Consider the following 23,262-nt stretch of genomic DNA (forward strand, 5'->3'; position numbering starts at 1 on the left):
AAGTGAGTCCTGGCTGACTAATAACAGCCCCATGTAGCTCTTTTTTTTTTTTAAACAAGGAAAAAGAGGTCCATAATTAAAAGAAAGACTGGTCATGTGACCAAAAAAATGGGCATCACCAGTTTCTCCTCCAATCACAGAGCTCTTTCTGCTTGTTTAACTCAAGAAGTTCCTCAGCCGTCTGCCATGTTCTTCCTGAATGACAACATGCATGCAATGTATTCCTTCATGTGTCATAAACAATTCACATATTTCTGTGTTATTTCAGGGCAGAATAGGGAGTAGATAAGGTCTGAAATGGGAACTGAGGTCTGAAATGGGAATGTCCTTATTAACTGGTTCTGCAGTGGCAAATACTTCTCTACTGACCCAGCCCAGTCCTGCCATGATTTCAATCATAAAATTCTGTGGCACTGTCTCAAATATGTTGCAATGTAACATAACCCACTGTAATTAGATAAATCCTTCAACAATGCAAAAATATAAAAAAAACTATAGAACTAGGGCAATACAAGGTCTTCTCCCGGGAGTCACTGAAACATGGCATGTAACAAATACAAATGTCCGGATCTTTTAATAGAGGTTTAAATTGCTGATCCACAAGGATAATATAGAGCAGCTGTGTATCTAAACATATTGTTTATTTTACATTATACAAAGCTCTGCGTTTCCTCTTCTGACCTTTCACTCATTTTAAATGATAGGAGAAAAGCGAGCTGGCTGAGAGTCAGGTTGTAATGTTTGTGAAGGTCAGATACATCAACCTTGTCTATTGTATGCTTTCTTACAATCACCCATGGCTTTATGCCATTACAGTCCATTCTCCCTGGCTGGCAAACACAAGAATTTTAATGAGTTGTATTCATGTTAAAGTTTCCTACCCTGGCCTTTCTCTGGCTCTACGCTGACCTCTCTCAACTCATGCAATGTATTTGTTTCAAGTTCTCGCTAGTGAATCCGTTGAACATATTTTTTTTTTTTTTAGTCCCTTCCTGTATTTTTAGTATTGTGTCGGTGACATTTTGTACAAAGTCAGCAACACTTCCATAGAAATGAATTGTCCAGCTATATTTATTCTGCAGAAAAGATAAAAGAGTCAATGGTGACATCTGTATACTGGTGTCTGGCCACCATTACTCTTCCCAGGTAACACTTTTAATGAAGACACACAGTTGTCTTTGTGCACAGCTATTTATTATATAGTTGGTACATTACATATCAATTTTTAGGAGCTGAACCTTGTGGTGTAAAATTTCCCCTCGTATTTGATCCATGAAATATAATGCACAGGTGTTAATGAGTACTAAGTATGAGATTCAGTTACATTTCCTTTCCCCCATTAGCTGTATATGCAGTATTAAAGTGGATGTAAACTAAAAACTATATTTTTTGATAAAAGTCACAATTTTCAGGTAAAAACAGAGAACAACCAAGCATTTCAAATATCTAGTAGTAGTTAGTCATATTCAGCTGCACTTTCTCTTGTAATGTAAACATGTTTTTCAGCTTTACAAGCTGGTTCAATAGTTCTAAAAGTATAGGAAATATCCCAGCATTTGTATCCACACAGCACAAACAGTTTAATACAAATCCCTAATAATTGTGATACTGCACAACGAAAGATACTCCAGGAGCAGCAGGTGTGTGGGTTGAGCCATCCTGTTCTATTAGAATAATCACATCCTTGGTGTTAGGAAGTCTGCATAGGTGTTACATTTTCTAAATACATGGCTGTAATCATGAATAACTGACTAAATGTTAAGGTAGAGATGTTAAAACAGCATTATCGGTGGACAAGAGATGGTGTTGAAGGCCCCAACTGCTCTTCAGGGATCGTTGTTCTAATCTGATGTAGATTGTCTTTTTAAATCAGAACCAAACTCTTTTGGAAAAAAAAATTGTAGTCAGGCAGGTCTTGTATTTGAGATAGGTGATGCTGCTCCTGCAATAAATTAACTTTTCCAGCCAGATTGCACTTTTTTAATACACTAACCTGTCCCTGTTCCATTGCAGAACCCACCATCTTTTCCTTCCCCTCTTCCTGGTTCTGATATCCAGCCATGTTAATTGGGCAAACTGGGATGCCAGTATACCCAGCATCATTTACCTAAAAGAAGGCAGCGATCAGGTTCGGTAAGCATGATTTATCACCTGCCCCTTATCCGACCTGCATGATAACATTTTTTTTGCAGAACAATAGTTCCACTTTAACTCCTCCTGAAAACCAGTTATCGTCTCTGTCCAAAATATATACCTTATTGTCATGGAAAGGAGGTCCCTTTTCCTTCAGATTTAGGAAACCTGCTGACTCTTCTCCTACTATGTCAGGGTATGGGTCTGTAGAAGGTATCCTTGTACTTGAAATAGGTGGTGTTAAAAGAAAATAGGGAACATGATTGGTCTGGCTTGAGGTGTGTGAGCAGGTGAACAGAGTTATGTTATCATAGGACACCATTTAATTTGTGTACCTTGTAGATAAATCTTTAGAATTCTGAATATTCTGAATATGATGTACCCTGTTACCAACTAAGAGTGATATGATAGTAGCCAAATACTTAGCAATATTGTATGTGACAATTGGTATTGGCGGTGCCTTCCTTGTGTATCTCGGGGAGTCCGTATTAGCATGGTGTAACTTCTAGCTACGGGATTGAAACAGTGGCATATGGTCTGAATATTGTAACCTTTTACAGATCTTGTAAACAGCTTATCATTCTTTTCTTTTCACAGTTGTTGAGATCCTTCATTAGTTCCTCATAAGTTTAGGAATCATAGAAAAGAGTGGTCACTTTAGAGTAATGAAATGTAATAATAATCAAGGCATTTCCTCTTGTCTACTGATAGTATGGTAGTGCTTGTATCCCTCCTCTATAGCATGGGTAAGTTAAAGGAGGTAATATGGCAATGGATAGGACTGTTGATACCTTAGACAGAGTTGTTCAGCTTCTTCTAATATTATGTGTTTTGTTATAAATCGAAGAACAGACATGTATTGGAGTGCCTAAGCTAAGTTCAGGCCCTTGGCTAAAACTTTTTTCCTGGCTCACGTCAGCACTCACGAAGGTTCTTTACCAATAACCCTTACAGCTTTGGGGTGTACCACTCCCTTCCTTTCACATCTTAGATATTGGAACATTTATTCATATTGATCCACCGACCCTAACCACTTGCTCTCATGACAGCTTTGTATTTTCCATCACTTTCTTTCTAGTTGACAGTCTTCAGCAAGACAAATTGACTGCAATAAAAACTTGGCAAAGATTCATACTTTTCTCTACTCTATCTTTAAAAAAAGTTTGCTTTGAGTTTTACTTTAACATGCAGACACAGCAACCTGTCTTAATCTATTTTATTCACAACTAAGAAAACAACTCTAATTAATTAAAATCAATTGCTTTTACTATTAGGGCCAGTTGTTACTGTCTTCTAAAAGGAGATATTTTTAAGGAAACCACCTATTTAACTCCAATGTACAGTACTGAAGAAGGCAGTGTCAGTATCCTGCACCATGTGACATTACAGACCACACAGATTAACCTCCACATATAATTTTTGACAGTAGCTGCTGACTGGAGTTATGATGTCAAAAGTTAGTGGTAACTGCTTATGCTTTAACCAACAACCCCACCACCACCCTTGCAAGAAACACTGGTAACTGAGCTATTTCAGTGTAACAACAGTTCTAAACTGACGTCCTTTTGACATCCTTTCCCATACAGTGGTAACTAGAACACAACCTTCACAGACAACTAAAAACATTATTATACTTATGTAGTTGGCTCTACCAATTGGTGTTGGTTCAAAACTATGCAGCATTTTTTTTGAGGGGTGTTTTGAAAAAAAGAGTAAAACCCTTTTCCTTCTGTCTCTGTCGCCACGGCAGAATTGTAAGTATCCCAGTAGGCTTCTGGCTGCTCTTTTTACTCATCCCTGATCTTGGAGATTTGGGAAAAAAATGCTGATCTCACACATGCGCAGTGAGATCGGCACTCTTTTTCCCTATCTACCACAGGCTACGTCACCTAATCTCGCACCTGTGCAATGCGAGATCAGATGAAGTAAGCAGAATGCAGAAGAAGGGGAAAGAAGATGGCGGCACCCAGTGCTTCTTCCGAGTCAGGATAAAGAAGGGTTCTAGGACGATGTGGAATCTGATCCAGGAAACCTCTGAAGGAATCGACAGTGAAAGATAAGGTGGGAAGCACTATGGGCTCCCTGAAACATTCCCTGGTGGAGAATCAATTTCTGCCATTTAAACACATGGGCCTGGAAGATTCTCTGCCAGGGAATGTTTGAAGGAATGTCAGATTCCTTTATAAATTTTTGCTTTATAAATAGAGCAATTTAATGGTGATCACCATTAAAGAAATGATCATGTCAGCTCATTGCAACTGAAATAAAGGGACTTTGATGGGGATCATGCCAATCTACAGGTATATACAGTTATATACACGGGTCCCTGTAACTGTAATATTCCCTAGACAGACTTGCCCCGTGAGCATACATTGCTTTCAATCTAATCCATCTTTTCATTCCCTTTTTTTTCTCTAACTCTTTTTTTTGATATTGTGTCCAGTATTAGTTCCAGTTTATTGAAAATAAATCTCTCTGGATGAAAAGCAAAGTTCAGATTCCTATAAACAGGTGTGCAAATATTTCCCGATAAAGGTCACTCCATTCTTTTCATTTCAGAAAGGCTGTTGTGTGCCGCAAGATTTTTTTTTTTTATTGCCAAAGCTTTTGATCGCCAAGTACATGCATTGCCCTGAATCTGCTTCTTTCATTTATTTAAAAAGCTGTTATTTTTCATTTATTTTACAGGCCTAAATGAAATCGATGGCACAGCCATGTGAAATCTGTTTTTATTCAATTATGCTCCCTGAAGAAATGGCTCAGTGGTCACCCAAAAGCATCGTGCGATAAAACAATCAGAAGGGATGGTGAGTGCTTGCCAAAAGCTATCTGTGGCCACAAGCTCTCATATGAGTATAGTTAAATATGACAGATAGTCAGCTCTAGATCACAATGTGTTCCAAGCCTCAAATCATTATCTGTACAATCCATGTCACAGTGATCTCTACTGCAAAGATCAGATCTAAGAAATATATTTTTTTCTTTTATTTTAAAGTATTTAAAGTAGACCACCAGACAAAAGAATCCCTCTTACACTTTTCCATAATCTGCTACCAATAAAGTTGGGTTCACACAGCTATTTGGTTTCCCTTCTCCTTGTTTTCCCTTTATTCTTCAGTGGTGTACGTGATGAGCAGTGAAGCCCAATGTCCTCATGTCGTTGAGGAATTGATCAAAGAGACTTGAACAATGTATTACAATAAATACTATCCAAGAATTTCTGAGTCTGTAGCTCTCTTACAACTTTGTCTGCCCATATGAGCATTCTATACCTATGAAATATTACCAACAAGCAAGTATTTGCCATTTTGTCCAGTCGAGGCTGATCACAGAGGGATCACTTTGACACAGGCTGCATAGATATATATTACAATAAATGTAATCTGAAATGGGTGTATGGCTCTGTGCAGAAGGTTAAGTCAGAACTCTCATTTTTACATGTGGTTACCCTCCCCTAGCACCCCATGTAATATATTTAGACTTAAGGACAGACATGTCTCAATTCTACTGTATAGTATAACACCCATCCCAAGCCAGGATGAGGGAAATGTCTATCACTGTGTGTGGTTGTTGGTTGCCACTAGTAATGTCCACTGGCAGCATCAGACAGGTGATTACATCTCCCCTAAAGAGTAGGAAAGAGGTTCCCTGTTCAATTCCACCACTGGGTTCAACTCAGTCTTCAGTCAATATTTTATTAAAATTGGAAGAGAAGACTTGTTCCCTCTCTGTACCATACCGACAGACTTACACACAATTGTTATACATTACACAGCATTCTAATTGGCTGCTGGTTGTTAGCCCCTGACATTTAGCAGCCAATGGGAATGCTGTCTGCTCTGTACCCATGTGATTCAGAATGTTCTCTGAACCTTGAACGAATTGAAACTGGGTGGATTTGCCACCCATTACTGTAAACTAAAATATACAGAGAGGTGTAAATAAGACAGCTGGTACATAAGTCATGCTGGTAGTTGAACCAAAGCCATAGCTGCTTTCAGGCACTACATTAAGGTCACATGCAGACAGTGTTAGGGGTGAAATTCTGAACACCTGGTGCTAGCCCAGATATTTAAAAATAATAGCAATTAAGCAGTTTTTTTTATTTAAAGTTTTGGTATGTTTTGGATAATAAAAACTTTCTTCTAGCTTGTATTGTTAATTCCCCCATCAGGGAGAGATCCTTACTTCCTGCAGCAGAGACATAACAAGCAATTAAACGATATAAGAAGAAAAACACGAAAGCACAAAAGTACTAAAGATGTACTAAACTTTAGTACTAAAGTTTTTACTAAAGAAAGTGGGGGAAGCTTGATTGACTTGATGTGATATCACTCATTAAGAAGTTATGGTTGTACACTTTTACTTTGTACTACAATTTGTAGTATAATCAGCCAATTCTTGAGAATTAGGATGAGGCAAGGATGGGTGGTAAAGTTAACGTAGGGTCCTCTAATTTCAGCACCCTAGCTCTCACTCAGAAGGGCATTATACATTTGCAAAGAGACCACTGCTTCTATACAGACCTTTGCAGAGAGGCCAATGCATCCATAAAGAGAGACAAATGTCTTTCTCTTCAGCAGACTGATGGAAGATAGCTTTTTCTAGCAAAACTGTGACTGTATAAGACTTTAAACACATTTTGTTTTGATGCACTATCTATTTAGCTGATAAAAATGGAAAATTCAGTTAGTTTGTTATTGAAACTTTGTGTGCTGCCAGTTTAGCTTTAAGCATTTGCTTCAAAGGCCGTTGAGAGCCTCCAACATCCAGATTAGCAAGGTTGGTTTATTATGGATTAATGGAAATTTTGTAGAAAAGTAAAGACATGAGAAAACAATCTTCATTTCTCTCCACCAAAGCTGTTTTAATATTTCCCAGATCTGCATATTATTACTCATGGTAGTGAGAACACTCGAGCGTGGACGAGTCTCCAGCCTGCCAGCTAGTCTGCAGCTGGGAGATTAGCAGCCATTCCTGGCAAACACAAGATGGGAAGCTAATGTGTACCCCATGCTCAACAAGTGTGACTTGGAGGATTGCTAGTGTCAGATCCGCTCATCCTTGTTCAAATTAATTGCCTGGGCCACAAATATGTTTCCATGCATCACGCTGCTTGATCCCTTGCTTATTAATAAAATTCATTCATCTGACGAGGATTCATTTCAGTTTTTTAAGTTCTGATTTTTAGAACAATTAATGACCCATCTATTAATGCAATCGTACACTAGCATTAACATTAACAGCCATACTGTGCCACTTTCAAGTACAGAAAATCATTCAAACAAAAAAACACACAGCTGCTTCTAAACACCACCCATATGCGGTGTTGTATTTATTAAAGTGCACTAGAAAAATGACAACTGTAATATGATTGGTTGCTGTGGGCACTATAGACAGTTTGCTTTTTGACATTTGCATGAAGTCTATTGTTTTATGTTCATTGTGGTGAGGAGGCTTTCTTAAACAGGAAAAAAATGTGTGTGCTTGCATGTTATCTGTGGATGGGATTAGTGCTCTGCTCCTGCTCGGAAGGACGGACTGCGGATGCAATCTGTAAAATACGATGATTGTCCTGGGGGAGATTTGGCAACTATTTATTGTTTGCAACTACAAACAAATGAGTAAGAAAAACCAAGAGCCCTTAATGCCATCCAGGATAACTGTGACACTGCTAATATAATATCCCCTAGTTTTGCTTTAATGTAAGTTTTTGGGCTAAAAAATAATGAGAATTTTGTGCCAGCTGCACAATAAATGAAAGCACAACTTATCAGCTCCATCTCTCCCAACTGAGTTGAAAGGCTAAATTAAAATCGGATGCATTGTGATGAATTTTGCCAAAGCACAATGCGTGGATAAGAAAATCCCACTGGACCGGTTCACTTTAGTCCAGTTGCAATATGTTGGGAAAAAGATGTTTGATGCTTTTGGGATCTATTAACCTGGAATTTTCTATTGAAGTTAATAAAACCAATGTAACACAATAAAACATATGCACATTGAAGTGTACATTATAGTGAATAAAACTTTTATTCAACACTTTTAGGTTTGATTGAAGTGTCATTTTAGAATAGAACAAAGGTCTATTGTGTCTCTTTGTATGCATACAAAGCTTTATCTGTTAAGAGGTTCACGTTATTCCTAGAGTTTAGCTTTTTAGTATTTAGTATTTTCTTTCATAGTTAAGCCATATTTATTTAGGATTCTTTTCTAGTGACTATGCTAGTTATATAATGGTCACAAAGAAGTCATATATTTATTTTTGCTATTTTCAAAAAATCCTAGACAGCTAAAGACTGAAATAAAAGGCCGTTTGTATTCAGCAAAATGCCTTGTGTAACAGCATGTTATGTAAAAAAAATTCTCTTTTTTAGTTGACCAGTATAAGATTTCAATGGCTGCATAGTATGGCTGGATTGGTGACAGATGCATTCTGATTGGCTGTTTTAGACAATTGCAAACTTCCTAATGTGTTTTACTGTGCAAAGTGAACTTTAAGTATCATTTATATTTGTTATTATTATTGTTATAGTACAGTATAAGATGCCAAAGTCAAAAATGTATAATGAGATCAAAATATTTTTTTTTATCTTTTTTTAATTTTTATTATGTTGTATGCATTTGTTTAATTACCTAAATATGACATCTAGACAAGCAGCTAAATACTATTTTACCTGCCAAATGATTTGTATTTGTATTGTGTATGCATTTCACACAGCTTTGCCAAATGGCAAGAAAGTTGTATTTTTTCTGCTTTAGTTATGTACAACTTTCAGGTTGTGATCTTTTCCCAGCCTCTTATTACACAGTGAATAAAAAGCAATAAACCAACAAAGTCAACTCTTCATCACTCTCTCCTTCTATCAGCATGATTCTTGTTTTCACTCAAGTACTACAGCACAGGTGAATAGTCCTTTTTGCTGATTCTCCAAGACTGAACTCTTCTGTTCAATCACCATATTACGTACCGCTGTACAATAAATAGGGGTTTCAAATGACAGACAGATACAGACAGTGACATAGGAGGAGAAGATGACCCTGCCCCGAAGAACTTATGATCTAGAAGATATATATTAAAAGAAAATGTATGCTTTGCCCATAGAGAGCTTTACAAATGACAGGGAGACAAAATCTCAAACCCCAAATCTAGCTAATACTCTGCTTGAAGGGAACTCTACAGCAGCCCCTAATCATCCATACAAGAATGTGGTCAGAATAAACATTTATTAAGGAGTTGCATAATACATAAATAAAAAGCTTACCCATAACATCCCAACAGGGTCTTCATTATAGTTTATTTACTAAAAAGCACACGTGCCGAAGAAAGCCTGTCATAGTTTGCTGTCTCCAAAACCAGCTGGTATCACTGTACTCATCTGCTCATGTTTCAGCTGATCAATGAGTTGTTTTATGTTGTTTTATGTCCAATGCATGTTTTATTTTACCTGTGCAAGCACCTCACAATTCTCCATAATATGCCCTAGGTCTGTAAGTGTCTATGTGTTTAGAGCAGCCATTCTCAGCCAGGATTCCATGGAACCCTAGCTTTCCTGCAGAAGTTGCTAAAGTTTCCTTGGGATGTGGCTGATTGACAATCCATATGATTGTGCCTTTAAAGTTTTGGAAACCAATACCATTTAAAAGAGCCAGAATAACAAAACCAATAATCTTTTTAGCTGTTGTTAAGCAGAGATAGCCATTTTTCCCACTAACCGCGATTAAATTGGTTTTGGCAAGAGTTCCTCCAAACATGAAACATATTTCAAGGATTCCTTGGCGTCAACACGGTTTAGAAAGGCCGGTTTTGAGGTTCTCACAACCCTCTTGCTGGTTCTTTTTAGGACATTCTCCCAGAGGATGGTTGGATTGTTACTGGGAAAGATATTTAAACTTGCTCAGTGCATTTGGGAGTTGCATAAGCAATTTGAGTATCTGTTCTCCAGCTCCCATTCCTGTAACTTCCCTTCCAATGATCATTCATTAACCTCCTTGGCGGTTCATTTCTATCTGAATTCATATGTCTAAAAGCGGTACATTGTCTTTCATGAAATTTTTTTTTTACATTGTATTCCTGTAATTCTTAGGCATACCTCATCGAAAAATATGTCCAATATTTAAAAAATATAATAATATTTATAATAAATTTTAAATAAAAAACACACAAATCTGTGTGCATATATAAATCAAAAATACTGAAACCTGTAATATAAATTTACAGTTGTATAAATATATCATAATGATTTGTATTGAATTCAATACAGTTATTTTGTATTGAATCCAATACACAATAATTTGAAATTCCCGTCACGTTCCCTCTCATGCACGCACGCACCAATGTTACCGGGAACTGCCGGGGAACGTCAGCACAATCACTGGGGGACCGATCAAAGGAAGAGGACCCAGCCAGAGGATGAAATTGGACAGGCGGGCAGCTGTTTTATCTTGAGCAACACTCAGGGTTACTACTCAGGAGGTTAATGACCTCTTCTTAATTCTCAATCATATTTGTTGTCCATCTGGCCCGACATTTTACTTACTTGACTGTGACCTTGCTTTCTGTTATTGTACTGCGCTCATCTGTAAGCCAGGAGCCTTCAACAGCAAAGCTCACAGCCTACAGCAGCGTATTATATTACTCTGGTGAACACTGGGCAGTTCTTTAGGTCTAGCACTCTTAAGGGTCAGCATTCAACCAGGGACAGAGATGGTCCACTAACTCTTTGACCTAACATGGTGGAAAGGACAAGGTATCAACCTGCTGTGCCCACAGAAAACGAGACAATCCTATAGCAACAAAAAACACAAACAAGTATGCACATAATAAAAAATACAACCTTGAAGACATCAGCAGAACCAGATGTGATCAGATAAATGGGAGAGAATAAGTAAATCCTATAGTGCTATTATTTACCATGCAAATGTACATCCCTAATGTAGGTAAATCCAAACAGTTATGAAAAACTGCAAATCTCCAACCCTGTAATACAAGAAAACTCTTTCTATCCCATGAAAAGATAAAGATGACAAATATCCTTTATGCAAAGTCAGAAAGTAAAAAGAAAGTGGAAAGTGCCCCAACCCTCGTTCACATTGAAAAGTTTGTACAGAGTATGTGCCATATCCTGAATTGATCGATTAGGATTCTGCAAAGATTCCATTCAGCCAAAAACAAACTTATCATTAAGCTGCCTAGGACCTGTAGCTGTATTACTGGCTTTGCGTTGCGATGTTGTGTTCCAGGCCACTGTAAGTGATCATTCATCTGTTTTTATTAACTGTAATATGAATATTTGAAAACCCTAACTGTGTTTTCCTCTGCCAGAAAGAGGTCGTTTAATATTCATTTGTAAGTCTAAATCTCTTGTGCTAACCATAATTAACAATCAGTTTTACACAGAGAGTAAAATTAAGATCCATTATTTTAATTTAGCACAGAATTAAAAGGATTAATTTAACATGTAGAAGGGGTATCTTCAGCCTAACAGAGCTTTCCGATAGCAAGAAGAGTGGAAATTAGGAAGTCACAAATAGACATCGACACAATAGAAGCTTGAAGGAATTTCAAGATATTAGTAGTTAGATCGGGGTCATTTAAAAGACACATGTTGAAAGAAAAACAAGACTGTAAATGTTGTCTTTCCAGCTGAAAAGATTAGTTGCCTGGCCAATCATTTATTGATCCACTGCTCCAATATCTGGCACCACGAACCATGGAGGCAAGCATTTGGATAATATTAAATTTGTTTTTTGTTTTTCCTGATCTGCATGATTGTGATTTGAAACATACCAAAGCTAAAAAGTCCATACAGTCAGGCTAATGGTATTTCCAGCAAACCTGGTATTTGTCTCAGATTTACATTAAAGCCTAAGTCCAGTTTGGGCAAATAATCAAATCCAGAGAGAAATATTTAAAAAAAAAACATGCATTCATAAGTTCTTATATCTTTCTATGTTTTTCGAGCCAGTTGTGCTGTACCAAGTAGTGAATGCCAAAGAATTATAAAACTTCTAGAACAAAAAAACAAATATCACTGCACATGCACAGAAGTTCTGTACACATTTAATGGCAAAATGGGAAATGGGAAATGGTCTTTCACCATGACTAAGAAGGCTGCAATCTTAATAATGGCAGTCATGGGCAGTGAACATGGGGGGCTTAGCAGTGCACAGAAGAGTCAGAAGCATACTGTTCAGAAATTTTGAATCCATCTCTAACACAATTAGCTACTTGCTTAGCTAAGTTGGATTAAAGTCCCAACAGAATGCTTAGGGGAAGCACCAAGCTTCCTATGTCCAACAGAAAATTGTGCAGATAAAAAAGCCTTTTGGTTTATGGAAGGACAGGCTTGGCCACCAAGGGAATAGGTAAATCGGCATAAGATCACACCAGCAATCATCACCAAATCGGCAACGAGTCCCCTGAATGATTTCCTATTTGCCTGATTGTCTATGAGAATTCTGCTGACCAGAAGAGTCTTCATCCAACAAACAACTTGGGGGTATCCACAAAAGGTTCCAAAAAGATTCCAATTCCCCCTTTTCTCCAACCCCGTTACAGCATTAAAGCTGAATACAATAGTGATTTAATTTAAAACCAGCAAATGTGTGTGTGCAGATTTATCTGTTGTGCAGAGACACTGAAATCTCTTCATCCCCTTTAATGAGTATTTTATTGTCAGTGTAAATTTGTCTTGATGGGAATTTTTGTCTTGGGAACCTTGAATTATGTCTAATCTACATGTTTGAAGCAAGCCCAGAAGACTCTGTACCATTTTTGTTGTAAAAATGGCTCCTTCTGGCAAACTGAGAGCAATTGAAGTTCATTTTAATTAGCTGCCTTCTGTAAATACGCCATTAGTCTTTTCGCTCAGTGCAGCAGTTATATTTTGCGAGGAAACAGATAGCAATAATTATATGGGATTGCAGTTAGTCAGTATTAGTTAATGACGGATTGTAATTAGATGGGAAGCAAGACAAGGGCTGTATCTCACTGTGTATAGAAGATGTATCCTCGTGTAACTTGCCTGTTATTTAAAAACATGATCAAAGCTAAAGATTAGCCATAAGGAGGATTATTAAGTAAAACACGTTAAACCTTCACGATTGATAGACCTTACTTCTGAAAAGTATCTCAAAGAAAGATATTTGTCTATCTACACCATTTACTTATTTGGTGCTATTGTTTATTTTTTTAAAGTTTTAGAATATTCTGCAGTGCATTCATATACATAATTTAATGGATAAAAAAGATGTGACAATCTTTTTAACATAGAGATCAAATGCGTTTATCACAAGCACAGTATACAGGCATTTTTTTTTTGCTAGCCTCGGCTCCAAATCTCTAGAATATGACACCTTAAAGAGACACCCGCTCACTTTAAGAATGTGTGGACAGACAAACTAGGGGCCTAATTTATTAAAGCTCTCCAAGACTGGAGAAGATGGACTATCATGGTAGAACCTGGATGATGCTGAAATGGTCCAGGATTAAAAACATTCACCAACCAACAGCAAATGAGTTTGGGGAAATCTATCCCAGGTTTGCTGGATTACCTAGGTTCTCCCATGATAGTCTATCTTCTCCAGCCTTGGAGCTTTTAATAAATCAGGCCCACTATGTCACCAGTAGGTCCTCGCAGATCTGATATCATAAAAGCATATGTAAGTGGAAGTGGTGGGGATGGTAATTACGTTTAGGAGGGATCCAACACATCTGGATTGGAAGTTAAAAACATGGCGGCCCAATAAACTCTAGTCTTTAAATTGATTAAATCCAAAGCTTTTATCTCCTGCAGAGCTACTATTAAAAGTTTGAGTTACAAGGACCTAATAGATGGATGTCTGCCTTAACTTGCAGCCTTCCGTGGTTTTATTCAACTGTTATGTTGTGTCTATGGCTGTGGAGGAACACACTTATAATATAGCAATGGGAAGGGGTAGATTAGAATCACACTGGGTAGCAGGGAAATGTAGGCATCCAACACCTATGGCAATGTGGTATGATAACGATTTTAGTGGCAGCTCTAACTATGCAGTAAATTAAAAACTGGATTCAACAGAATTGGTGCTTGTGAATATTAATCATTTCTTTTACAATGTTTTAAAGTAACAACAATGGGATTGATTTAGTAAGGGTGTATTGGCTTTTCTCTTAACAAAAGGAATGATCACTTTGCAAAGAATAATTCACTAGGCTTAGTGAATTCAGTGTATATTCACATGGCAAAGAACACCCAATCACCTTCAAGGAAATTATTTTGGGGTGGCAGGGATAGCTCAGTGGCCTTTACTCCTGTCTCTACTTGGTTTTAGGTTTGAATCCTGGCCAGGACATTCCCCAGGAAACTTTTCCAGGTACACGTTGTAAATAAACTGCACAACCTACATTCATCTCTGGGTGCTGGGCACAAGAAGGATGTATGAGATTAATAAAGAAGAAAACTAATAAATAAATATTGCACATGATTGGATGGCTGTCAGCAGAACTTCACCTCATTCACTTAGCTCACTGTATCATTCTTACATTTAACCTAAGGAGCATGAGGGGGTAGGTATCCACAGCATAGCACGTTCTCCATGAGTGGACAAAGAAAAGGCCAAATTCAAATACAGCTCCACTCTGACTACTTAACTGTAAGTTTTATACAATGGCTTTATTGAACCCCAAACTCCTCAAAGTGACATAGAAACAAATCAGTTTAGCTCAGTGTGTGTTTTGAGGGTATGAAACATAGGAGAAGTGATTTGTGATTGCACAGAGCAGACAGTCTGCTTCTTGTATGACTCAGAGCAGAATTATGAGACATCGACAATTTTAATACAACCAGCCAAACAAATTACACTTGATATATTCTGAGCCTAATGAAATTATTTCATTTCATATTCCATTAATTCAGTGTGGAAAATGATGAGCCTCCATAAGTACATAATTTGCTTTAGTTTATGCTATTTTAAAGGATTGAAGAACTAAATAAGACATGAAGAACACCTAATAATATAGACCGCTTAACAAAAATTTAAAGGTTTACTAAAATCACATATTAGATCCCAATGACGAAAGTTGAAAATTTTTATTGATATAAATGTTGTCATTTATTGGGAATAAAATGGTGTAAGAATGGTCATTGAAAACCAACATCAATAACTCACTAACTCTGTCCCTGTCTCGCCATGCTTCTGATGAGATGGTGAATGGTGCCCCTGGAAATGTCCTCCCAGATTTGGATCAGGACATTGGTGAGCTCCTGGACAGTCTGTGGCACTACTTGGTAATGTCAGATGCACCAAAATTCCATATATGTGATAATTACATATTACATAATATTCCAGAGGGTTGAATTCAGGTCTGGGAAATGTGGGGCCAAGCAATGCCTTTGTTATTCAGAAACTCTGGCCACATAAGACTGGGTATTGTTCTGCACAAGGAGGAACTCATATGTCACTGCATCAATGTAAGGTCTGACAATGGGCCTGATTTATTATAGTTCTCCATAACTGGAGAGGATACACTGTAATCAGTGATGCTGTGTGATCCAGCAAACCTGGAATGGATCTGGTCCAGGATTGAAAACATTTGCTAACAAATAGCATGGTATTTGTAAGAAATTCAGTGATTGTTGGATCACCCAGCTTCACTGATGAAAGTGTATCCTCTCCAGCCTTGGAGAGCTTTAATAAATTAGGCCGAATGGATCTGAAGAATTCATATTTATACATAGCAGCAGGGACCCACTAGCTAACATGTAGAGGTGTATGTGGCCTTCCAAGGATTTGCCCTCCCTGGACGTTACTGACCAATTGCCAATCATGATGAATGATGTTGATGGCAGCTTAACGTTCACCATGGGGTCTCTAGACTTTCACTTATAATGCATTTGTTTAAAACTCTAAAATAGCACTCAGTGCCTTACTAGCTGTTCATGTGTTTTTTTCTTTGCCATAGGCACACTTAAAACAAATAATATGGTAATAAAAAAATAACAACACAAGCATCAGCAGCATAGCAATGACTTTAGGGCTCCAAGTAAACATGAAAACAACTCTAAGTCTGCTAATGACAGTGGAGCCATCATTTGTATTTTCCTGTCACACTAAGGAAGCACAAAAAGTTTCTTCTCTTTCAGAAGTGAGCACAGGAAGGTCCTATTCAGCCTTTAATACCTCTAACATTTTGCCAAAAGTGAAATTGAATTTTAATTTTCCATCAGTACAGTGAGATTGTTTGAAATCCACAGCGGCACAGTGCGCCTTTTCTGCAGGATCATTTTTTTCCCTTCTTTTCATACACTTAGGGCAACAGTGCCAAGACACCTGACTGCCAAATAAATATACTAAAATAGGCTGTTTATTTGTTTATTACTTGGCATGTATAGCCTGCTACTTAACACAATGGGGGCCAAATATACATTTATGTCATAAAACAATATAAAAGTGGAATTCTAGTTTTTTTGTCGAAAACAAAACAGCTTTGCTGCAATACTTAACCTTGGAGCGGTCCTCAGCAATGATTTATTTGTGCCACTACATGTTGCCAGTTTACTGGGCAGATTAACACCCAATGTCATCTCTGAACCCCTTTCTGTGGCGGTGTCATAACATCACCTGGATTCAGAGAACTACAGAACTGAATGACACTTACATGTCAACACGTGAGCACTCCTAAACAGAAGAGGAAGACCTGGTGGAGGTGAAGAAGGAGGACCACTAATGTCACCAACTATATCCAGTAGACAATTAGGTAAAACTTTATAAAACCTATAAAGAGATAAGGAAGCCACTGATAATGGCTTTTAAAGGACTAAGGGAATATATAGTTTCCAGTCACCCAATGTAATCCATTGGCTTCATATATTTCAGAGTCCCAGGGCCTGATTTATTAAAGCTCTCCAAGGCTGATGAGGATACAAAAGCTTGGTGATTCAAAAAACCTGGAATAGATCTGGTCCTTGACTGAAAACACTTGCTAATAAATAGCAAATTACGTTTAAGAAATCTATTTCAGGTTTGCTGGATTACCCTGGTTCACCAATGAAAGTGTATCCTCTCCAGCCTTGGAAAACTTTAATAGATCAGGACTCAAACCAAGTATGCACATTAGGCCTTCTGACTTCTGTTTTCACTGGTTGCATGTGTGTGTTTGGTGATTTGGAACTTTTTGAGTGCATAGTTGGCTATATACCATACCACACCATATTTACATACGGAGGACAGTAAGACAGCCTACGTATTTTCTGCAGTGCAACTTTCTATAAGAATCTAATCATAATTAATTTCCAATCAGAATAAGGAATTTTCAGCATGAGCCTCCTAAATAAAATAGATCCAAACACAATCACAACAATGCAAGCTAATCAAGAGGCTGAAGTCTAGAAAGAGGACCATGTGAAGATTAAAGAACAAAGCATGGTATATCTCTAGATTGGAGGTAAGTATTGGGCTAGTCATTTTCTAGCTGTAATTCTGTTTTTTTTTTTTCTCTAACATTTTATATTCTATTTACAGGGCCTGTAAAGCCAAGGTAATTTTTATTAATGACTATAATAATTAAAAGCATTTTTCCATGTCCACCAATTGTCAGCCCAACAGACTTGCATGCACAAGAATTTGACGATTCAGGGAGCTGATTTGTTTGTGTGAGGATGGTCAGTGGAAATCAACATCAATAATGTATTAGAATGACTGGGCATGTTCTCATGAGACAGCGGATGGTGCCCTGGGGGTCTCCTCCCTGATCTGGATCAGGGCATCAGTGAGATGCTGTGCAGACTTCAAATCACCATTAGAGATTTAACTATACTTGTAAAAAGAAAACACAATTTATACATTACACATATACTTTATATGCAGTATATACTTGAGTATAAACTGAATTTATTTTTCCTTCATGCCATTAAAAAAAGAGTTGTATAATCGAGCCACACCACTTGATGGTGCTGTGTCCTTATGCAAACTGTGTAACAAACAAACATGAGTTTGTAACTCTCTTTACATAAGGACACAGTGCTATCTACAGGCACCAAGAATAATGCACAAAAAAACACATGCCTATAAGAAGGGGAAAAAGGTATATAGTCCATATGATTTTATTTTCTTCTTCTTTAAAATAAAAATATTAAAATACCACACCATTGATATACATTTATTATTGTTAATTTTATCAGCATTTCTATTGATTAGTGTTGTAAATGTGTTTTAAACAGTTACAGCTGGAAATGCTCGCTGTGTGCTTGTGGTTTAAACTTGAGTCAAAGCATTTTCCTGTCATTTCAGGAAAAATAAAGTACCCCTGTTTATATTTAGGTAGGGTAACATTCAAATATATACATAAATACTGTAGCTTGAGATTGTTGAACACAAAACTTTAAGTGAATGTTCTTATATAAATATACTGTATATTACGAATATAAAACTTTATAAGAATATATATGTGTGTTTGTTATTTGTATTTATTATATAAATCACATAGAACTATATAAAATGTTTGTAAAATTGGGAGTTTCACTTTAAGAAGCCTTGAATTAGCTTTAGCCTAAATATGCATCAATATTGGAGACACATCTCCTTCACTTAATATTATGCAAAAGACAAAATGTTTCATGCAAAAATAGCTATCACATTCATTAATGGCAGAAGCTGAAAAGGAACAAAATTTTGAAAAACATTTGAAAACCAGAGCCATTTCTGGTAAGGTCACAAAGGTGACAAAATAGCAGCTTATGTGCTTTTAACATGTGCAGTGATTTTATTATACTTCTAGTTGAAAGGCTGCATTTAGCACAGAAATGACCGAATATTGCCTATTTTGTAAAATGACATTTTTTTTGACAATTTCAACTAAATGTTAAAATTACATAATTGATTGTGTGTTTTCTGTGTCTGTTCTTTCAAATGCTTTTTTATATAGAAAATCCAGACTGTGCTATATTCAAAACTCCGAAAGCAAATAAAAAAAAAGAACATGTAGTTCTAGTCCTTTGTATTTTAACCTTTCAAGATTTTTTTTTTTTTGGCTAACTGCCTTCCCACTTATTATTTCTGGCTTATGTTAAAGCAAAGTGTTTTGTCAGTGACTCTTGGTTTGTATTTGGTTTGTATTGTAAAGGAAAGAACTATAAAAATCGGTGTGGATTTGACAGTAGATCCTCACTTTTCCTAGACAGGGGCTTAGACAATAGGTCCTTCGCTAGTACTTACCGTAGTTTCTATATGTCTCAGTTCAAAGCAAAGGGCTGGGCGACATTGGCCTGGGGTTTAACTATATTCAAGTGTCCAGAAAAGCGTACAGCAGTACTAGCAAGTTTATACATTCTGAAAGCTCAGGTAACACACTTCAAAGGGAAATATGCCTTCCTTACAAAACCGGCGTTATCCCATTGAATACCATTCTTGTGCAACAGATGTCAAAAAGAGGCAGGTGTCAATTTTGATCTACTCCTCCATCCCATGGAAACTGAATGACATTTAAAAAGATGGTGAGGGGCGCTATCTATGCGTGAAAGGATTGGTACGAGAGCAAGCGGTTACCCTGGCCACTATCTATATGCCCTCATCTAATCAGGAATCCTTTTTAAGGTCTACTCTTGAACACCTTAAAGAATTCAGAGAGGGTACTCTGGTGTTAGGAGGGGACTTTAATTTTACTCCGGAACCATGGTTAGACTCAACCAGGGATGGCTCGGGTGTAAAACCCAGAAGAGGCAAAATACTCACAAAGTGCCTATTTCATCACCAACTCTTAGATGCTTGTCGAATTCCTAATCCCGTGAAAGGGACTACACGTTCTTTTCTCACCCCACCGGACATACTCCAGAACTGATCATTTCTGGATTAGCAAAGCTGATCTACACAGAGTAAAAGGATGTAGGATAGGGTAAATATTTCTTTCTGACCACTCCCTGGTGATTCTACATATTCAGCTCAGGCACAAAAGGCACAAACTTTGGAACTGGAAGCTAAATGAGAATCTCCTGAAAGACTTAGTAGTGAATAACATATTGGGCGGGTAATTTCGGTCCGGATTTATGTCTAAAAGCGGTACCTTGTTTTTCATGAAAATTTATTTTACAGTATAAATAATAGTATGAGTATAATAATGTTTGAAACACAAAACCATGTCAAAATAATACATTAAATAAATAAAAAAAAATTAATAATAAATGTATTAATAAACTTTGACATGATTTTGTGTTTCAAACTTTATTATACTCCTATAATATACTGTAAAATACATTTTCATGAATAACAATGTACTGCTTTTAGACATATAAATCCAGTGTATTGCATTTTATTTTGTATTGAATGCAATACAAAAATTATTTTAAATTCCCGGCTGTACGCACCGATGTCACCGGGAACTCCCAGGGAACATCAGTTCAATCACCAGGGGACAGATCGAGAAGGAGGACGCGACCAGAGGATGGCAGGACCCTGGAGGATGCTGATGGGATGGGGTAAGTGTTTGTTCTTTACTTTTTTAACTATTTACTTTCCTTTTCTTTAACTTTTTTAAACAGTTTTTTAGCCCCGAGTCACACTGGGGGTTACCGCTGGGGAGGATAAAGAAACTGAGAGAGAATTGCATACCTACTTTGTCATGAACAATACCCAGGATTGTAGCCCCTTACTAGATTGGGAAGCCCACAAGGCAGTCATTAGAGGTCATTAAATTAAACAGGGAGCAAAACTTAAAAAAGCTAGGCAGCAGGAAATTTAAAATTTCCTCCAAAGTAAAAAAGATAATACTACTAAGGCACTTAACTGGATGCAACTAGCTTCCACGCACTCTACACCTGTCTTCCTGCTATCTACGGACGCAGGGAAGACATTTGATAGAGTTGATTGGACATTTATGGACCAGACCCCACTGCATATTGGGTTGGGGCCAAGAATGTTAGCTTGGATTAGATCTATTTACTTTTGCCCATCAGTGGCAATCAGGGTTAATGAAGCCCTCTCAGACTATTTTCCCATATCAAATGGTACCATCAGGGTTGCCCCCTTTCCCCACATATTTATTCTGACTCTAGAACCTCTGTTAAGGGCTATAAAGGCCAACTCAGATACCACAGGACTAAAATTGTGTAAGAAAACGCACAATATAGCAGAGTTTGCTCTATTGTTTTTGCTTTCCAATCCGGTCATTTTACTCCCGAACCTTATGAAGGATCTAGCCGTTTATGGCTCCCTTTCAAAAATTTAAAATTTATTATAGTAAATCTGAGACATTGAACATAACCTTAACCCAAGGGCAGAAGGAATTTATTGAGAAGAATTGTCTGTAATATTTGGGAGTCTTCCTTGCCACAGATTTGTCATAAATGTTCAATTTAAATTTTTTCCCCCTTTTTCGAACAGATTAAATCAGATCTATTGAAATGGAGGTCGCTGACTATATCTTGTTTTGGGAGTGTAGGTGATTAAAATGAATGTACTACCAAGGTTTTTATACCTTTTTCAGACCCTACCAATTTGGCTATCTAGGTATTTTTTTAATAAAATAAATGCAACAGTTTTTCAGTTTATTTGGGGTGATCAAAAGCCCAGACAGAACCGTAATTTACTATTTCAACCCAAGAAAGTAGGAGGCTTAGGAGTCCCTAATCTGCCTAAATACTATTTGGCCTCCCACCTGGTGAGGGCACTAGATTGGGCTAGAAAAGGCTCTTCTAAGCAATGGGTGGCGCTGGAGCAGTTGCCTTGAGGTCAAAGTTTCTCTTTGGCGCCTTGTCTGGAAAGCAATTTAATCACGAAGCTCAAACAGCATCCCTTGATATCCTACTCTGAAGTGTTACCCCTCCCCAATATAGCACCATTTTCTTTCTCACTCTACCTGGTCTTGGACAACCCAGCATTTGAACTAGGTATAGTTCAAATGCATCTGTATCTGTTATTGCGGGAGAGAGAGCTGAATATCACACTTAGTGTAGAGCAATAACAGAAAGTGATTTGATTAACACACCATACATACCATACAGTTTGTAGTAGATTTCAAGCTTTCGAGCTTAACTACAAAATTCTCACCAGATGGTTTCGTACTCCCACTCAGCTGCATAGATTCTACCCATCAGTTTCTGATCGCTGTTGGTGATGTGATGTGGGAGAGGGTACGTTATATCATATTTTCTGGTCATACCCTGTCTTAGGGCCTTTAGGGAGTAAGGTCAAGGATATTGTTCTAAAATGTACTGATTACTCTGTACCTGATGATCCCTTATTTTTTCTGCTTCAACATAGCTCCTTCATTGTTAGATTGCATAAGACATCAGTGATGAGCCACTTGCTGAATGCAGCTAAACTGTTCTTCTGTATCACAATGGTTTAAAATTAGTAATGATATTATGCTATTGGGAGATTTAACAGCCAACCTCCATGACAGTATTGAGAAATTCGAAAGTACTTGGTTTTATTGGAAGGAATTCCTGTATTCACAGGATTTTAAAAGATGTGTGTCTTCCGGTTGTTGAAGTGTTATGCTTTATGTAATCCTCTTTATATATATACGCTGTTCATTACCCAACAGATTATTAACAATGATTTTACCATCTTTATTTGTATAATTGTTTCCATACTGTATATCGAAAAGTCTGCTGTGCGAACTTTGACTTTTACTGTACTACACTGATTTTCTGTACGCATTTACTGTAACCCTTGAAATTTACACTTTTTTGCACTTTTTCTTATTGTTTTGTATTTGTTAATTTTGGTTGATCCCTTTTTTACAAAATAAATAAAGAATGCTATTAAAAAAAATATATTCAAGTGGCCCTTTCATGGTGGATGCTTGGACAATTAAGTATTGTACTATGAAATGTGGCGCCATAGTTATTGGCATCTATAGTAAAAGGTGAGTGATTCTACAGAAGATGGTTTATGATGACACATTTTTTAAAATTCTGTCAGCAATATCTTCCTTGTTATTGCTTGCTATTTAAAGCCTGCAAGTGTGCTGTGTGATTTCTCTTTGTTATGGTGTGATGACAGGTTTGAAAAGGGATCAAGTAGCTATATACATTCTTCTCTAATTAATATCTGAATGGTAAGGTATCTTCATTGGGGCACCATGCTAATGGGGGAAGAATGGCCCCAACCCAAGATCTCAGCCCCTCATTGAGATATCCCTTCAAACAT

The sequence above is a fragment of the Pyxicephalus adspersus genome, chromosome 8 (genome assembly GCF_032062135.1).
Source record: "Pyxicephalus adspersus chromosome 8, UCB_Pads_2.0, whole genome shotgun sequence".
NCBI classification, from domain to species: domain Eukaryota; kingdom Metazoa; phylum Chordata; class Amphibia; order Anura; family Pyxicephalidae; genus Pyxicephalus; species Pyxicephalus adspersus.